Genomic DNA, 17,952 nt, shown 5'->3' on the forward strand with positions numbered 1-17,952 from the left:
ATAGAAGTGGCTCCTTCCTTCAGTTCTTCTGAAGAACTCAGACCAATGAAAACATTTGAATGGAAGAATAAAACCTCTGAAAGTTTTATCTATTTTATATCTTTAAACAGGGATGCAATGGGATTTTATTTTTTACAGGCCATTTTGAAAGTTTACCTCTTTGTGCTTCAAAGTGTTTTGTGACATCACACAGCATAAAAAAGCAGCAGTGACAAGCAGTGCATCCCACCTTTTTGAAGCATTTCAAAACACATTGAAATCAGCCACTCAATGTAGATACAAGCTATCCATTCAAGCCTACTTCTTGGGTTTATGATACTTTGCACGTTTTAGAACAGAAGGAAAAAGAAGCGCATTTTGTTGTCTTTGTAGGTATCACTAGTACATTTCATTCAGTGTCCTGGCAACACAGCATTTTAAAATAATTCTTCATCTAAATGTGTGTTTCAGTAGATAGAATACTACCTGCAAAACATGACTATCCATACCATACAGGAGCAAGAAAAAAAAATATTATGATAGTCCTATTTTTCATTTGGAAAGCCTGGCCAGTATCAGGCTTTCCAGACCATTGCAAAGCCTGCTGTAAGTCTTCCTCAAAAGAAACTGGTGGCAAGCAATGGAGAGGTGGGAAAAGATCCCCAAACACCAACTGGTTTTGCCTGGGGAAGCCATGCTGCAGCTGTGTGCAGGCCTGGGAGCCCTTCGTAAGGACTAGCCATAGCCAAGGGAATAGCAGCCTCTGGAATCCCTGAGGATGCTTCGTGCCATTTCCCATGCACTGCTGCATTTTCAGGCACTAACTGGTCTCTGTCTTTAGAAAGGAACCTGTAGTGTTACAAAGGACCCTCACCTCTAGTAATTGCATTAGTGTGATGTAAATAATAGATGCTGGGCCTGGCATGCACAGTAACAGAACCTCACTTTGTGCAGGAACCTTTTCTTAACAGGCATGATCCTTTTCACAGGAATTTTGTTACCCAGAGATCTAGCCTCTGTTCATAGGCCTGAACTTCCCACACATTCATGGGATAAATGCACACCATTTGGAGTTGCACACTAGTAGGAAAAGTAGAGGTAAACTGCAGGTGTGAGAGTTTAATCTTAAATGGTACACAAGGACCCTACCTCCACATAAGGACTACATCCTCAACCAATACTACTAGTTCAGCAGAGTTATCAGAGGCTCATCTCCACTAAATCTCTTAAGATATTTTCACTTAAAAAAAAGTTACACTGATAAAATGGGCTGCATTTTATACTAAAAATGAGTATAATAAATATATAATTGTGTTTAAAAGGAAGCATCATCCAAATTATTAAAATTGCACTTACATTTTCTGTAAATACTAAATAATTTTCAACTGTAATCATCATTCAACACTCCAAAGATTGACACAATTATAATTAATACTTAGATGGGAAGTAATTATATGGTTGTTACTGCTGTATAAATTATAAGATTACTGAGTCATATGCACATGATGAGATAAGGTAAGTATGCATTTTTTGCTAAGTAGCTGAGAGTAAATATGTATTTTGCTAAAAGAAGAGAAATCTTTTGCAATTCAGCAAGATTTTCAGTATTCTTAGTATACCCAAAGGAAGAAAAATTCATAACTTTGCACTGCAAAACTTCTGGCAAGCATTGCCAGAACATAGGCTGTATTTCACATTTGTAACAAACAGAACTATTCCTCTATATAAAGTACTCGTGTAAAACAGTCCTGTGGCATGCAATAAGAGAAGCAAAACACTATCTATTAGGGGGCAGAAATGAAAACCCACTCAGAAATGTGCCAGTCAGATTTACTAGCAGGAAAATAAAATGTGAAGGAAAGCACAGAGGTTTATTTATGCAGAACAGGACATGCTTTCATAGCTGTGTCTTCCTGAAGCTCTTGGAGACCTGCCTAGAACAGGGTAAGGCACTGGGACCAAACCCTGCCTACTTCAGGATGCTACTGGGGAGTAAGAGAGGAAATCTAATAATCAAATACTGGAAGACAAATGTGATCTCCCATTCCCCTCCCTAAAAGTGAGTTTCCCTCACTTGTAGCATAGCAAACCTGAGGGTTCTTCTGAAGATAATCAGACTTTCCACATCTGGTAGGGAAGCATCTACTCTGTAACAGATGTTTACAGTTTCTGTGCATTTTGAGAAGTCCTTTCAACCTGCTTGGCTTTCTACCAGACAACAGGAACTTTGTGACCTTTCAGTAACTTTCTATATACAGCTTACTAATTTTAAGTAGGCCTCTGATCAAAGTGGGAGATTTTTGTTTTACCTCATGATATAGATGCATTACTATGGAAAAATAATCAAAGTCTTTCTCCTTTGATAACAGTTACACGTTGATGTCTGGATTGTATGTAGCAGCATTACTTACAAATGTTTGTCTACTCCCTCTTGTGGTATACTGCTTTATAAAGTCAAGTCATCTAGTTATCACACCTTGCAGAGTCTACTCATCCATCAAAATAATCCCTGCTACTTTGTCACACAGGTATGGAAGCCAACCAAAACATACACTTCCATACAGTTCCAGTTTTCTAAGCTGCCACTGAATGCATAGGTTGTGTCATTCATTATTAAAAAAAACAAAAACCACACAAACTGAAATAAAAGTAGAGTATGCTACCTTCAGTGATACCATGATCAATTGCATGAGTGGCTTAGAATTTTCTACTCTTGTTATCTTTTTAACTAGGTGACTTCCAACTAAGTTGGGGGGGAAAAAGCTTTTAAATCCAACCCATATACCTCTGCAAACAGACAATATTACAAAGAGAAGTTTTTAGAGGTTTATAGCACTAAAGCTGCTCTAACAGCTTCTGCTGCTGGTACTACCAGAAGAGCGTTGAGATTTCTTGTAATGATGCAATAAGAACGTGTTGTAATTGCTTGGAGAATATTTAAGATACTGGATAAATCTCAGCGAAGTTGACAGAGTGACTCCTGATGCTCCACTTAAGAAATTCATATCAGATTTTACCTTGAGCTCTCTCACATAATTTTACAGCCAGTCCTAAGACAGGCTTAACACAGGCCTTTTTTCATTTATTACAATTAATACAAACAGGAAATTGGACATGCTGTTTCTTGCTATGTGATAACAATACTGTATTTCTGTAGTTATCTCTTTTGCTTCAATTTTTAGTATTCTGATCTTTACACAAAACTTTTAGTAAAGAACATACATGTATTCAATACAGCTTCTGTGCTTTTTATTGCATATCACCTTGTTACTACTCACAGCTTTAGCCTCCTGTTAATCAGCCAACTAAGCAAGTGTCAACTAAGCAACGTCATTCAGCCACTAACATTTAGGCTTTTCATTTGTCAGAGATCACAGGAATAAGCAGCCAGGTCTCTCCTGCTTAGGTGGACGAGTCAGCATGTGTCCAGTCAGGCTCAGCCCAGCTCAGCAAGAGCAGGAAGGGAAGAGTCTGCAACACTGCTGCAGTGAAAACTGCAACCCTTGGAAATACTCTCCAGCATTTTAAACCCTCACTAACACATTCATGTGTTCCTCTGAAAAGTACTAAGGTCAAGAGACTGGAAAATAAACACACCACCAAGGAAAAAAAGAGGAAAACCCAGGAATTAACAGGCCAGTCTTTGCAGAAATACTGAAACAGATAATTATTTAGGACAGCAAGATAAGTAATAGTGTATTTCCTGAATCAAAATCACATCAAATTGATCTAACTAGTCACAGTACAGTCTGACACTCCCCTCAAACTACAGAAATACACTCTACTTACATACCTATGGACATCTGTAAATTAAAATAACATACGAGAAAGTATTTTCTCAATTGCTCTGTGTGAGTTTGAAAGGATGTGTCAAGTGGAATCACCTGTGCTCTAATGAATATACTGAGTGCTGCTGGATTTCAGAGTTTCAAAAGAGAGAATGGACTTACTAAAATCAAGTTACATAAATCTAGGAGAGGCAGGAGTACGTAGGCGAGCAGGACAAGAATTTGAAGAGACAGAAACAGCCTGGAAAGATCAAGATGCGATTCAGTGAACACAAACAACAGTTCCTGCACTTGAGAAATGTACGCTCAAGTTCACAAAAGTGTGACTCGGGTGACCTGTTAGATGGCTACAGGAGAACATCTGAGAAAAAGACAGACATACAGGCTAACTATGAGCCAATAATGTCTTAATACTAGGAAAAAAAAAAAAAAAAACCTACAACAGCCTGGGAATATAGACAGTGTTATTATTCTTAAAGCATTCAAAATTGCTCTCCCCTTACTACTGCTTTGTCAGAAAACTGAATCCAGCCGGAGGCTGCACAAGTCAAGGAGGCTGACAGACATGACTGCCTAGAGAAAAGAGCCAAGAAAATTAAAAGACCCAGTTACTATTTTTCTTGGTTTTGAAGGACAGAAAACAGAAAGCTGCTCTCCACTTTCCTATAGAAATAATAGAATTGATGGGAAACAGACAATTAGTATTTTAAACATTGTAGAGTAAATCCATGTGTTACCAGGAACAGAAAGGCCAAGTTTCAGTCGTCCTCTAGTGGAACTTTCCACATCCTCTCTTTATCACTATCTGACAGTGCTTGACCCTGCTTCAATACCTGGCAATTTGCAGTTGTACTTTTTTGTCACTTAATATTAGCAGCTTTCCAAACCCTAGATTGTCTGCCAGTACCCTCTGGGAAAAAAGGATTCTCTTAGCCCAGACCGCATTAGTGTCCCACTGAGAACTACATGTTTTCTAACACCAAGCTGTTGTCACAGCAAAACTTCCAGTGAAAATACCACCCTAATTACAGCCAAGTATCTCCAGCTCTTAACTTCACTGAAGTGGAGCTCTGGATACCCACCCAAAGTGGGAATTCTGGATAGTTCAAAAACTAAACCTATGTTTTCTGAATCCCCAGCACCATCTCATGCATTAAAACTTCTTCTCAGCTAGCAAAGTTCATGTTCATTTCCCTTTTCCTCAGCTCATTGAGCTCATAAGCATACAATAAATTCATAGCTCAGAATTCAGACCGGTCTGTATTTATATGCATTTTCATTTCTACTAAAGCAAGGAAAAGTAACAAGCAATAGCTTCCATACCCAACAGAGGAGCAAACAAGTTGAAGTTTTAAGGAACCTAGAAGTACCCATGGTGGTCCCTTCATGTTTTGGGTCCAATGCCTTAATTCTATTTGTCCTCCTCCATCTCCTATCCATATTGTTTCAATAATCCTCCTCTGCCCAAATCAGCTCAACCACAATGAAAAAACAGAGGACAATAAAACAGTGGGAAAAAAAAGTGTCAAAATGTTTATTTTGCCACAGCTTTACTGCTAGCAGGGGTTTATATTTCTGCAAGAGACTGATGTCTGTAATAAACAAAATTAATACAACCAGAATAGCAAAAATTCTTTGCAAAACATTTCAACATTTCATTGAAGAAAGAGGAGTAAGGTAGGAGACGTCACATCTTAGGGAACTGTGACTGCCTTCCAGGCACCTGGGTCATGGGAGAGTGTTCTGTCCTGTTGGCAGTGCTGGGATTAGTACCACGCTGTCATGGTTTAACCCAGCAGGCAGCTAAAACAACCACACAGCCACTTGCTCACCCTCCCCACAGTGGGATGGGGAGAGAATCAAAAAGAAGAAAGGTCAAGCTTGTCCTATTAAACTGTCTTTATTTCAACCGACAGCAAAGGAACAGAATAAGAACAATGAATTGAATATACCAAACAAGCGCTCACCACCCTGAGCCAGTGCTCAGCTCATTCCTGAGCCCTCCCCCTCCCAGCCAGCCCCTGCAGTTATATACTGAGCATGGCATCACAAGGTATGGAATATCCCTTTGGCCAGTCTGGGTCAGCTGTCTTGGCTGTCCCCCAACCAGCTTCTTGGGCACCTTCTGCCTTTTCTTTGGCAAGCCAGAATGAGAAGCTGAGAACTCCCTGAATGTGTGGCAACAACTGAAATATTAGTGCATTATCAACATTATTCTTATACTAAATCCAAAACACAGCACTGTACCAGCTGCTAGCATGAAATTAACTCTAACCCAGCTGAAACCAGGGCATACATACCCACCAAGGAGATTATTAAATTTCCCCTTTCAGGGAATAGACTTTTAAAGTATTTGGACACTCAAAACACAGCACATAAATCCCATCCTTGCAAGCTGTTCTAGGAGATTAATTCACAGAATAAGAATGCAGTGATAGATAGATAAATGAGACAAGTTGGTATTGACTATGTTATGCAAATATGCTTTACTGAAAAGCAAAACACTCAGAAGAACTCGCTGCAATTCAAGATTCCCTGTATTATTCTACTAAAATGTACCAGACATTACAGTTATTCTATATGTTAAAAAGAGCTGCAAAGGTTAAAGCAACCAACACCCCCCCCACCCCCATGGTGTGCAGAAACATGAAATCTAACCCTCTCATTTGGGTCAATAAAGTTTTGCATATGGCAAGAAGAGAGCTGAGCTGCCTGCAGGCACCCTACTAAGAGCAGAGCCAAGCTTGCCTGTGTATGGATGCACATATGGTAGGGGAGGAAGCTCAGACATTGCAGCAGATGGCCAGATGGCCTCATTTCAACATGTGGTGGTAGTATGGGGATTTGTCCCCCCTTCCCTCTTGGCTAGATCAGCAATTTTTATATAGCAATTATCCACACACAAACTCTACAAAACTATTTCCTAATGACATTCCGCTTGGAATGATGATCAAAAGCATATGTTTTTGGTAAGCCCCCTTGCCTGGAAAGTCTGACAGAAAACCAGTTTGTTTGCCACACCACACAGCTGCTTTCCACAAGAAAGATGCAAGACCACAGTCAAGCAAGCCTGAGATTTCCCTTAATCAGAGGAAGACATACATTCCCAGCGGCTAAGAGCGAGACAGATATTCATTTTAAAATCACGCAATGAAGACAATCTAGAAGATGAACCATTAAAAAGTCAGATTCACACCTGCAAATTCAAGTCAGCAGAGACATCACTGAAGACAGCAGCCCAGCTGGTCTGCAACAACAGGTAAGGCCACAGGAGGCCCATACTGCCACTAATTTGCAAAGGCACACAGGTACACAACAGTGGAGCAGCATCTAAAACTCAAATTCAAGATTAACAAAGCCATCGGGATCAAAGCCAGGTAGGCTTGCCAGCTGCTGGAACCGACCTCCCCTTCAGGCCCTTCCCAGGAACACGTCAGCCACCGCAGCAGACGACACATCTCTTTCACCTGACCCCAACCCAAACCTAACCCAGGATTTCAGAGCCAACACGCAATAAAAACAATAACAAACCAGGCACAAAGAACGCGCGATGTCGCTGAGCTTCGCCGTGCCGCCTCACAGCGCGACCCCCGTCAGGGCGCCTTCCACCCTCACGCCCGCCCTTCAGCCCCGGCCTCCGCCCGCCCAGGCGGGTGGGTGGACGAATACCTGCCCTCGCGTCCTGCGTCAGAGCGGCCAGGCCCCGGCAGAGGGAAGAAGCGGGAGGGGGCTCGGGGAGGCGGTAACACAGCGCTGCCGGAGCCGCAGAGCCGAAAGGCGAGACCCCAGCCCAGGGCGCTGCCCGCGCCTCAGCCGCCCTCACACGACGCCGCAGCCGCCACGCGCCCGCGCTGAGGCGAGGCGCGCGGCGCCACCCGCCTCCCCACGCGACGCCAGCACCGCCCCCTCTGCCCTCCCGCCTTTCGCTTTCAGTTCGCCGGGGCGCCCGCCCCTCGCCCTGACTGACAGGGCGGGACACCACTGACCGCCCGGTGTGCCGGCGCAGCGGCCAATGGCGGGCCAAGCGGCGCCGCGTTCGGGCGGCCAGGCAGGTCGGGCGGCCCGGCCGGTCTGGCGCCGCCATGAAGGAGCCGGCGGCGGCGGCCGAGGAGGCGGTGCTGCGGGGGGACTTGCTGAGCTACTATGCGGCCCGAGGGGCGCGGGGGGAACTGGCGGTGTGCGACGAGGCCTCCCTGAAGGAGAGGGCGCGACGGCTGCTGGGCCCGCGGCGGCGCGGCGCGCTGGACGTGTGCGGCGTGGCGGAGCGGTGCCGGCGGGCCCGGGGCGAGCACAGCCGCGGTGTCTTCCGCGACCTGCTCAAGGCGCTGGAGGTGCTGGAGCTGCTCTGCGTCAACCTGCTGGTGTCCCCGTGGCGGAAGGAGATCAGGTCGCTGAAGGTAGGGAGGCGCCGCGGGGCTGGGACGGGGGGCACAGCCGGCCCCGAGAAGGGCTGTCCGGCCTCGGGGCCTGCTGGCTGCCGGGTTTCGAGGCCTGGTCGCCGGGCTCTCGGCGCGGCAGCGGCACCCGCGCCCCGGGGAGCGAGGAGCAGCGTGCGGGACCCGACTGTGAGGGGGCGAGGGGGTGCCCCGAGCCGCGCGAGGGTGCTGCCGGGCCTTCCTTGGCCTCTGCAGGCCTGGTCCTGGTGAGGCCGGGCCGCCGGCGGCCTTCCCGGCAGTGCCGAGCAGCTCGGGCAGCCGGGCAGAGCCCCGCGGTTACTGTGAGACGGCAGAGCAATGACAGGGCACGGCCAAAGGCTTTGGCTGTCGTTACTCTGAGCTTTAACCGCGCTTTGCCTGCGAGGAGGATGCACTTTCTGTTGCTGGCTGTCACTTCTGCTGACAGTTCGATGCCGAAGGCAGGGCGGGGCAGTCTGTCGGGCCCGGTGGTTTTACCACCTCTCCTGGCTCTGGGGGCGGCAGGAAAACCCCCTTCAAAAGAGGAAATGCTGCTGCTTTTTACTGCAGCAGGGTGGTCGAGGCCACCCCACTTCCCTAGCACACCCAATGCACCTCATTGCCCAGAAGAGACAGCAGTCTTCAACACACACAAAACGTACTTCTGTTTAAACAAAAGCCCTGAACACCCAGAACTGACACATATTTCCCTTCCTACAGCAACAGGTGCTAGTGAGGAAAAGCCATTTCTTTCCTGTTTCCAGCCTGTAGGTCTCACCTGCAGATTCTTAAACAGCAGATTCCTTTTGTCCTCATTCACCTCCCTAAAACAGGGTGAGATGGTGGGCTTAGCTTTTTTGTATCACAAGAGCCCGAAACTTCATTAAAATCAACTTTTTAAGAGCACTGTGGGTAATCCAGAGTGCAGAGCACCTGAGGAAGGCCTGAAACTATTCTACTGCAAGACACAGGTTGGAGAAGAAACAGTATCTTGTGTACATACAGGTTTAATAAAAAGATACTAGTTGTTCAGGGAATACTACACACGTTTTCTGCCTCTCTCACTCTGATGTCACACACACCCGCAGTGCCTGCTCCTTCCTTCCCCTCTGGAAGAAACAGAAGCTAGGGCATGAAAGGCACACAGTTGACAAATTTATCTGAGAACGCCACTGAGGCTCAGTCCTACATTATACTATGGCCTTTTAGGTTAATGGCTTTTGGGGGGTGCAGTTTTGTTCTCCCTCTAACACTTAGGAAATATGTCAGTCAGTCTTAAGCTGGGTAGCCTGAAAATAAGGTACCTGGATTCTGGAAGTCTTGACTCCCTATTCCTACCTCCGTTCTGTTCCAACTTGCCTGGAGTTGGTCGTGCTTAGGTCAACATTGTCTCTCCTATCACTATGTTTCAGACAAAACCAAAACCCACTTCCAGTTCAGGAGCCAGGCCTGGTGTCTGGGGTGGCTTGCAAACCAGGCAAATGTAGAACGATTTCTTACGTTGCTACACAGCAGCAGCATTTTATTCAGGTCATGCTTTGCAATATTGTGGTATTTTCTGCCCTTTAGAAAGGTCCTTTCAAAGAAGTGGCAATTTAAAGTGGAAATAGCAAAGTTACATCAAGAGCCTGAAGCCTGGAAAAAGAAAGTGTTTATAGTCTTGTTACTGATTGAGAATTACGATTAACAGTGAGTGCATCACATCTGTTTCTTTAGGAAAAGATTAGACCTCAGTGATTCATTCTATCAAACTTCATTGTTTCAAAAACTTCCACTCTTCAGTACAGCACATAAGACTTACTGCTGAGTTTCTCTAGGTCGACACAAACTATTTTCTTATTCTCTTCCTTTTTGAATATTGATGCTCCTAGCCAGTATCTCAGCAGGTTTAAACTAGCATAACTTCACTGGAATTGATGTGTTATAGCAAAGCTATAATGCTTTAAGAGGCTGACAAAATAATGCTGTTAGAAAAGCCTCACTCCAATTAAAACATCAGACTTCCAGGAGCACAGTTTTTAAAAATATTTAAATATCTTTTTTAATACTTTAAATTTTTAGGAAGTCTTTCATGCTTCCCACCACCCCACACACCCCCCCAGTGTTCATCTGGTTTTGAATTTTGCATTCTTTTCAGACATTCACCGGTAATTTCGTCTACTATATTGGATCTGTGCTCCCAGATGACATTGTAAAAACAGTACTGGAGAAAATAGGTTACACTGCAACAACAGCAACAGAGTTTTCACTTGTCAAAAAGAGAAACAATGAGGAAACGAAGCAGACTGCATTTGAAATATTCCTGGCAAGAATGGAGTGTGAAACCATCCTGGAAATGACAAATGAAGGAAAGCATGGCAATTTGGAGAAGACCCTACTGAAGAGAACACAGATGCACCGGCAGCATGGAGATAAGGACAAAGAGGATCAGACACCCCAGAGAGAAGATGCTGAAAATCTAGAAAGCAGAGGGAACAGTGAGACGTCTTTGTGCCTTGCTACTCAACAGAAGTCTTCAGCTAATGTGGATATATCCTTTGAAGCTGCTGGGAATCTGAGGATCACAGATGACACGCCTCAGGTAGCAGCGGCTCAGTCCGCTAGCAGGCTCCAGGAACACCAAAGGCAAGTCATGAACACTGGACGTTTTCCGGGCAAATGCTCAGACAGTGAGGACTTCTTGATCAAATATAGTGACATTGTCATAAGACAAACACCTATTTTCAGTGAGAATCTTTCTCCAAAAGCTTTTGAAAAAAAGCCAAGAGCCAGTCCAAGTGAAGAATGTGTTTTGGCAGTCACTGCAGAGCCCACTGCAAATGAGATCAGGCCCATGCCACTCTCACCAGGAGCAAGCGGCCCGCCAGCCTTTGCAATATTTGCTGACAGCTCCTGTGACAGCAAAACCACCTCAGAGTACAAAGCTCAAGAAGTCCCCAAAGAATCAATAGAGGCAGAAATTAACGATGCCATAAATTGCATTGACCCAGACCCTGCTGATGAACCCAATGAGCTGAAGTCTCTGCCATACAAGGACATTGCACCTGTCCAAAACTGCAGTGGCCCTAGGGAAGAAGAGATTTGTGAGCTGTCTTTAACCTTCACAAAACTACACATCAAGGACAATCAGGAAGACCTTATGTATCCAGTAGAGGAAACTGGCCAGTCTGAGTCAGTACCATATGGAGGTACAAGTGACAGGAATGTAGGAGAATTTAATCGTTCCAAAACAAAACATACATATCTGACTAATGCTCAGATGCAGAACAGAGTAGCTGCACATCCTGAGCCACCTTCGGATCTCCACAGTACCATGGGGAACATGGAGGACCCCACCACTGGTTCTGATAGCAAGAGACTACTAAGGGATGCTCCTGATGCACATACAGCTTCTGAATGCTTCAGGCACATTAGGGAGCCCCCAAACCTCACCTACATTCCACCACGAAGTATTGACGTCCGGTCTTCACGCAGAAGAGGGGACAGCGCACAGGGCAGAAGGAACCTCTTGCAGCCTGAACATGACTCTCCTGAATCCAGTGACATAAAGCTAGAGAACTATAATTCAAAAGTAAATGAAATCCAGGAGCCTTATGTCATTATTGACAAAGCTGACCAAGGAATGTTATGCCATCACACTTGATTCTACTACTGTTTTATTTGTAACCTGATCGGGTGTTTTTTACTCTCACTTGTGGCCTTGATCATGTTTGCAAATAGATGATTAGCCTTGCCAAAGCAGTTATTTAAAAAATAACAAACCACACATCCATATAAACTAGTGGACAACCCCTTCTCATCTGGAACCTTTGACAGTGTAACATGAATGGTCACCTTTCTAAGCAGCATAGGCAAGTTCCATAAATCTAAATCCATTTAATCAGATTCTTTCTGGCTGTACTTAATGCCAATTAAGCATTTCTGCTATGACTTTTTTCCTTCTTTTTGTCTGTTTTGAGACCTATTCTTGGGGTATTCTGTGAGTATAGTATGCTGTACAATGACAGAATCAGGCAAACGTTTGTGAACTGGAAGATCCAACTTTACAGCTTTACAATGCTATATGGGAGCAGAGTTCTGACAAGTCATTTCATTTCTGTGAAGCTGTGCTCTGAGCTCATCTTGCCCCTGTTTTCAGTTGAAATTACATTTATGAAGTGTGGTAACTTTTAGGCTTAAAGAAGTAAACAGCCCTCTGAACATTTTAGTAACAGTTTAGCTCTTACAGAAGCAATAACCTGTATTACATGTTTTATGCCTGTCTTCGCTTATTACCAAAATTTTTGTGGGTACCACCACAAATGTCAAGAGACCTACTGAGCATTGTAATCGTTCACTGCTACCAGAAGAGGGAGATCCAGCTGCCACTGCCGTTTCTCTTGCCCCCAGTCCTGCCACTTAACTCTGCACCAGCTCTGGAGTTTGCTGGGCTTTTTGTAAGCCAGTTCATCTCACTAAAACAAAGGGGAAACAACTGCCCTTCTCTGCCATTGTAATGGCAGGAAAAGGATCAGAGAAGCATCCGGGTGAGCATTAGAGCCAGGGGAAGGGATATCCTGTACGTGGGCGTCCTGTGTGGAAGGCATTGTGCTGAGAAGCAAAGGGAACAGTGTTGTTAGCTCAGCTGTAAGCTGGAGTCCCAGCCCTGAGAACCTCCATGACACACAACATTTAGTTAAATTTAGAAAAGCATACGGTCACCAGTGCTGTATGTCAGCCCAGGCTTCAGTGCTTCTTTGTACAGTCTTCACCTACAGAGATGGTTTAATACTGGTTCAGGTAACTTCTCCAGTAACACTTCAATGCTAAGAATGTTTTGTTGTTTCATGTATAGGTAAAATACTGGTTGAAATTAATTGACTATAAATTGTTTAGAAATAAATTTCTGGGAGATGAGAGTTGGAGAAGCACAGGGATTACACTATGCAAACCTCAGAAGCTAAAATGTAATTATTTGTGTTCTGAACAACTAATCGTTGATGTCATGTCACCACCTGGTTCCAGCAGCACAGGAGGAACAAAACTTTGACCAACCTCACATCAGATGGCAGGGTTGCCTTCAGCTTTGGATGGAGTTAGGAGAAAGAGATGTTATGGACATACACACACAAATTAATGGGTATTTTTTTACTCTGTCTGGCTAGGACACATAACTTTAATGGCAGCCCCTGGAGCAGCGTGTTTGGGATTTGTGGCTAAAATTGGTGATCATATGCAACTACTTTGGCTATTGCTGAGCAGTGTTTGCACAGCATGACAGCTTTCTCTTTTTCAAACTACACTCCCTAATGAGTAACTGGGAGAGGACACAGCTGGGACAGCTAACCTGGCCAAAGGCCTGTATCATACCATGTAACATCATGCTTGGCAATAAAACAGGGTAGCAGAAGGTGGTGGGTGTTTTTGTCAACCAAGGTGGTCACTGCTCAGAGACTGACTAGTCATCAGTCTGCTTGTGTGAGTTACAGCTATTCCATCACTTGTTTTTTCCCCCACCTTCTTTACTTATTAAACCTCTCTCTTGACCCAAAATCTTTCTGGGTTTTGCTTTTCTTACTCCTATTCCTGACCTGCTGGGGGGGAGGCGGGGGGGAGCACAACCAGCTCTGTAGGTCCCTAGCAGCACACCAGGTCAGCACACCAGAACCTCCTTGCTCATTCGAGTACCTGTCCTTCCTAACTATTTTTGTTTTTACAAGCTGTATTTTCCCCCTATGGGGGTTATTAAAATCTTGTGGTTTAAATTTCATATTGTGTCAGTTATTCTGGAATTGAACTGCAAAGCCCCCTTCCCATCAGAAATGAAGATGTCTCCTAAGTGACTAGGTGACCACCAGTACCACAGGAGTCATATAAACAACATCCCATGTGTATGTTTACTGCAGCTATACAAGGAAAGGTATTTAACATGAGTAACCAAAAGGAAACTAATGACTTATCACTTGAAAAGGCACCGGATGGAGCTTCTCACTCCATTAATGTCATACTCTAGCCTTCATTTAACTTCTTAACATCTACTGTGAGAAACTCTTAAGGCTTTACATACCTTCCCTTGATGGGCCTGTGCACAGTTGCTTCCATCTTCATGGTACCTGGCATACAGGAGAGCTAGCACTTCACATTGCCCTTGTTTGAGAAGTTTTGGACCAGCATCTTCTTCCATACTCAGAGTTTTTGAACAACCCCACTTGAGGAAAACACAGTAATACAGAGGGTCCTTTAGGAGGTGAGGAAGCAAAGCCCTAACTTGCCAACAGTGCGCCATAGTCCACAGGTCCACCAAGTCACAGGACCACTGGTACAGATGGCAGTATTGTTTCTGAACAATGCCCACCAACCAGTTAAACTGCACAGAATTTGTTAAATATAAAATGGCCATGTTCTGAGAAGCTACTTTTTGTTACTGTTTTGAGTATCAGGATTGAGAATCCCCTATGGCAGACTGGCCCATGTCCTCTCTGCCTTTCTACGGAGAGCTGCTGTGCTTGTAGAAGTCATTTGGATATTTTCATGTTTCTGACTGCTGCAAGAGCACCTTTAACTTCCTATACAATGGCAGGGTTTTGAGGTCTCTTGCTAGAAACCACTTTGGTATTTGCAGATTTCCGGGGTTTCAAGAGACAACTGCTTGTTAGATGCTTGAGAAGAGGTGGGATTTGAAAGCCAACTCAAATGATGTCATACATGGGCCTCAGGCAGCAGTCCTTAGTGCAACTACTTCCACGACTAAGACAGACCTGGGTTGAAAATGCCAGTTGTAAATACAGCCAGGCCCGAGACGAGGGGCAGACAAAAGGGTCTGTGAGAGTTCTCACCCTGTCTGCCAGTGCCCTCATGCCCCTGTTGGCAGCAACCACTGCACCCCTCCTTGCCTAATTAACTTAAATATTTACAAGCAACCACTCAAACAGCACTGCTGTCCAGCAAGAGGGCTGCCTGGGCCCCTTCCTAAAGGAAGGTGATTGGTGTTTGTACAATGTATGCCTCTCCTCTGGTGAGCTGTCAGCTTTTTTGTGCTACAGCTGGTCCTGACTGTCAATGAACTGAATGGGGATTTACTGACTGATTGGATGTCTTTCCATCATAGAGACGTAAGGCCAATTCTGGTCCCAAATTTATATGCTACACACAACCTCTTTGAATGGCTTAGCTCTCCCAGGCCTTGGATTAGAGAAATTCTCTTTTGATCAGTGCAGACCCAGCGCTCAGGCAGCAGACCTGGTAGCTGGGTGATAGTCACTCACACCACCTCTCCCCACTGGGTCTCTTAACATTCACATCACATGTGTACCCGTGCCCTGGCTGGAGCTGTAGTGCTCCAGAGGCATAGCGTGGGTTCAGAGCAAACTGTTGTTTTTAGAGCCAAGAATGAAAACAAAAGTTCAGTGTTAAGATTAAAAACAACAAACAAAACAAAAAAACCCCACCAGCACCCAACTGGAAAGCATGCAGCCACTAAACAGGAAACACAGAATTTACAATTCACTCCAGAACTATAAATGACAGTCTTAAAAAAACAAGGTAATTCCCTGAGACAAAGCATCCCTGAGAGGGACTGGCAAGGCCTTGCAGAACACTGATGAGAACCCACGTGTCTCATTGTTGGTGTCCTCTCACCACAAGAAGACAATTTCTGAAACGCTGCTTTATAGTTTTTTATCTTATACCCACACTAGAACAACCACCAGTAACCCACCAACACAGTTCAAGGTCCCACCCACTGGAAATAAACTGCCACAGCTCTCAGACAGCCATTAAAGCCCTTGAGGGTCATTTCACAGCGTTAAATGGTAAAAACCTGAAATTAGGAATATAGGGACAGAAAGTCAGTACTTTCTGCAGCGTTTTGTAACTTCCTGCCCAATCACTGCTTCTTAGACAGTCATTAAAGTAACGAAACATTTATCAGACTAATGCTCATTGCCCTTCCCCTCCCCCCAAAAAAAAACATCTGAGAGATTTCAGGAAGCAAAAGCAAATTCCAGGCTTAAAAACAGTTATTTATGATTAGTACAGTGTTTCTGTCTATATATCTATAGCAGACTGCAAACATTTTACATTTCTGGCACATAACAAGAAACCTGTTTGGTTTTGTTCCCAGTTCTCATTAAATACTCCAAACTTCCTGTATATGAAAATCTATACATGAAAGTTGATAGCAAAACACAAACATCGAATATTCCTCTATATTCCACTGTAATTAAGAATTATCAGTAACCCCCATCCAAACCCAAATGATCAAAAAGCATACAGTGCTTTCAAAAACTGAAACACAACAGTGAGATTCTTTATACTCTAAGATTCTCTGTACAAAACAATTAAATACTCTTTTCTGGACTGTGTGCAAAATATACATCCTTGGCTTCTACAGGCCATGATTAAATTAGAATTAAGAACAAAGTATAGACAACTCATTTTCAAATGTATAGAACTGTTTCCAAAAAAATAGGGGTTTTTTGGTCTCTTACAGAAGAAAAAACTTTGAAGGTTTCAAGAATGACTACTCTCCCCCTTAGAAATAAGTTCCAGTGAGGAATGTAATTACTTAACAAAAAAAAAATCCTATTTCTAAGCCAGAACTCTGAAGCTTTATAGCTTTTTTTATTCACTAGGAAATGCTCCCTTAGTTCCCTGGTCATTATTAACTTGTACTGATTTGGGGGAAAAAAAACCCAAAGCATGGGACCAGATGGAAATGAGAGGGAATTAACTGCACTTCCTGGCTTGGAGAACAGCGTGGTCACTTCATCACAGTGACTTTGAGACAGGACACCACAAAGCCACAGAATAAAAGCTGTGATCTCCAAAAGCAGCACTCTGAGATACTGTTCAAAATCAGGCGAAAGATGGAAAAGCCAAGTAACCAAAAATCTAAATCCTCTGGCAAGTTACAGACTAATGTCTGTCACAAGTGATCAGAGCACTAACTGAGGTCTTGGACACGAGCCGTTTTTAGGAGCATTCGCTACAAAGCTATGACAGATGCTCAGCTACATCAATGTAAGTGTGTTTTAAAGCACTGTTGACCTTGCTTGCTCCAATTAAACCAACCAAAACTACTGGAGAGTGGGAAGAGGTACATCCTGTACTTCAGGAATCATTCTCCTCAAATTAAACAGAAAAAGTAATGTGAAACCGTCAGAACTGCTGCATTAAAAGGATTATCTTGAAGACAAGAGTAAAACAGAAATTAAGGGCAACTCAGCACTTCAGCAAGTGAAGAACAAACCCCCATTTTTCTCCACTCTCCAAGTACCTGTAAGTCACAATAAACAGATCAAAATATAAACCCAAAGAACCATCTGTGTTTTGCTTTATAAAAACACACGATCAAAGAACCCCAAATAGATAAGAAATCAATTCCAGGGGGTTTATAACCGTTTGAAAGGAACAACAAATACCGTTCTGTGCACCCTGTATATTCACTAGTCCTTACCTCAGCCACAGTACTAGTGACTTCATGAACACTAGAGAGAAATGAGCCCTTTTAAAAACCTAGCTTTAAAAAAAGCCACAGAGCCATTCTGCCATCACTGAGGACAGCTGTAGTTCTTTTTTTTTGCCACCAAATTCAGTGGGATTACACTAATGGTACTGATCTTCAGAACTACAGCTATAATGTGTAAAGCAGAAGAAAATTAATTGATGCAATGAAGTTGTTTGAGTGGAGGGAGGATTAAAACCCCCTATTTCAACCTGTTAAGACCTGTTTAAGAAAGCTACTTGAACTTGGTGCACTTTATTTCCTTCCTCTAGTAATAATAAAGGACATCCCACTTCCTGTAGGGAAG

This window comes from Gallinula chloropus (genome assembly GCF_964237585.1).
Source record: "Gallinula chloropus genome assembly, chromosome: 13".
Taxonomy (NCBI): Eukaryota; Metazoa; Chordata; class Aves; order Gruiformes; family Rallidae; genus Gallinula; species Gallinula chloropus.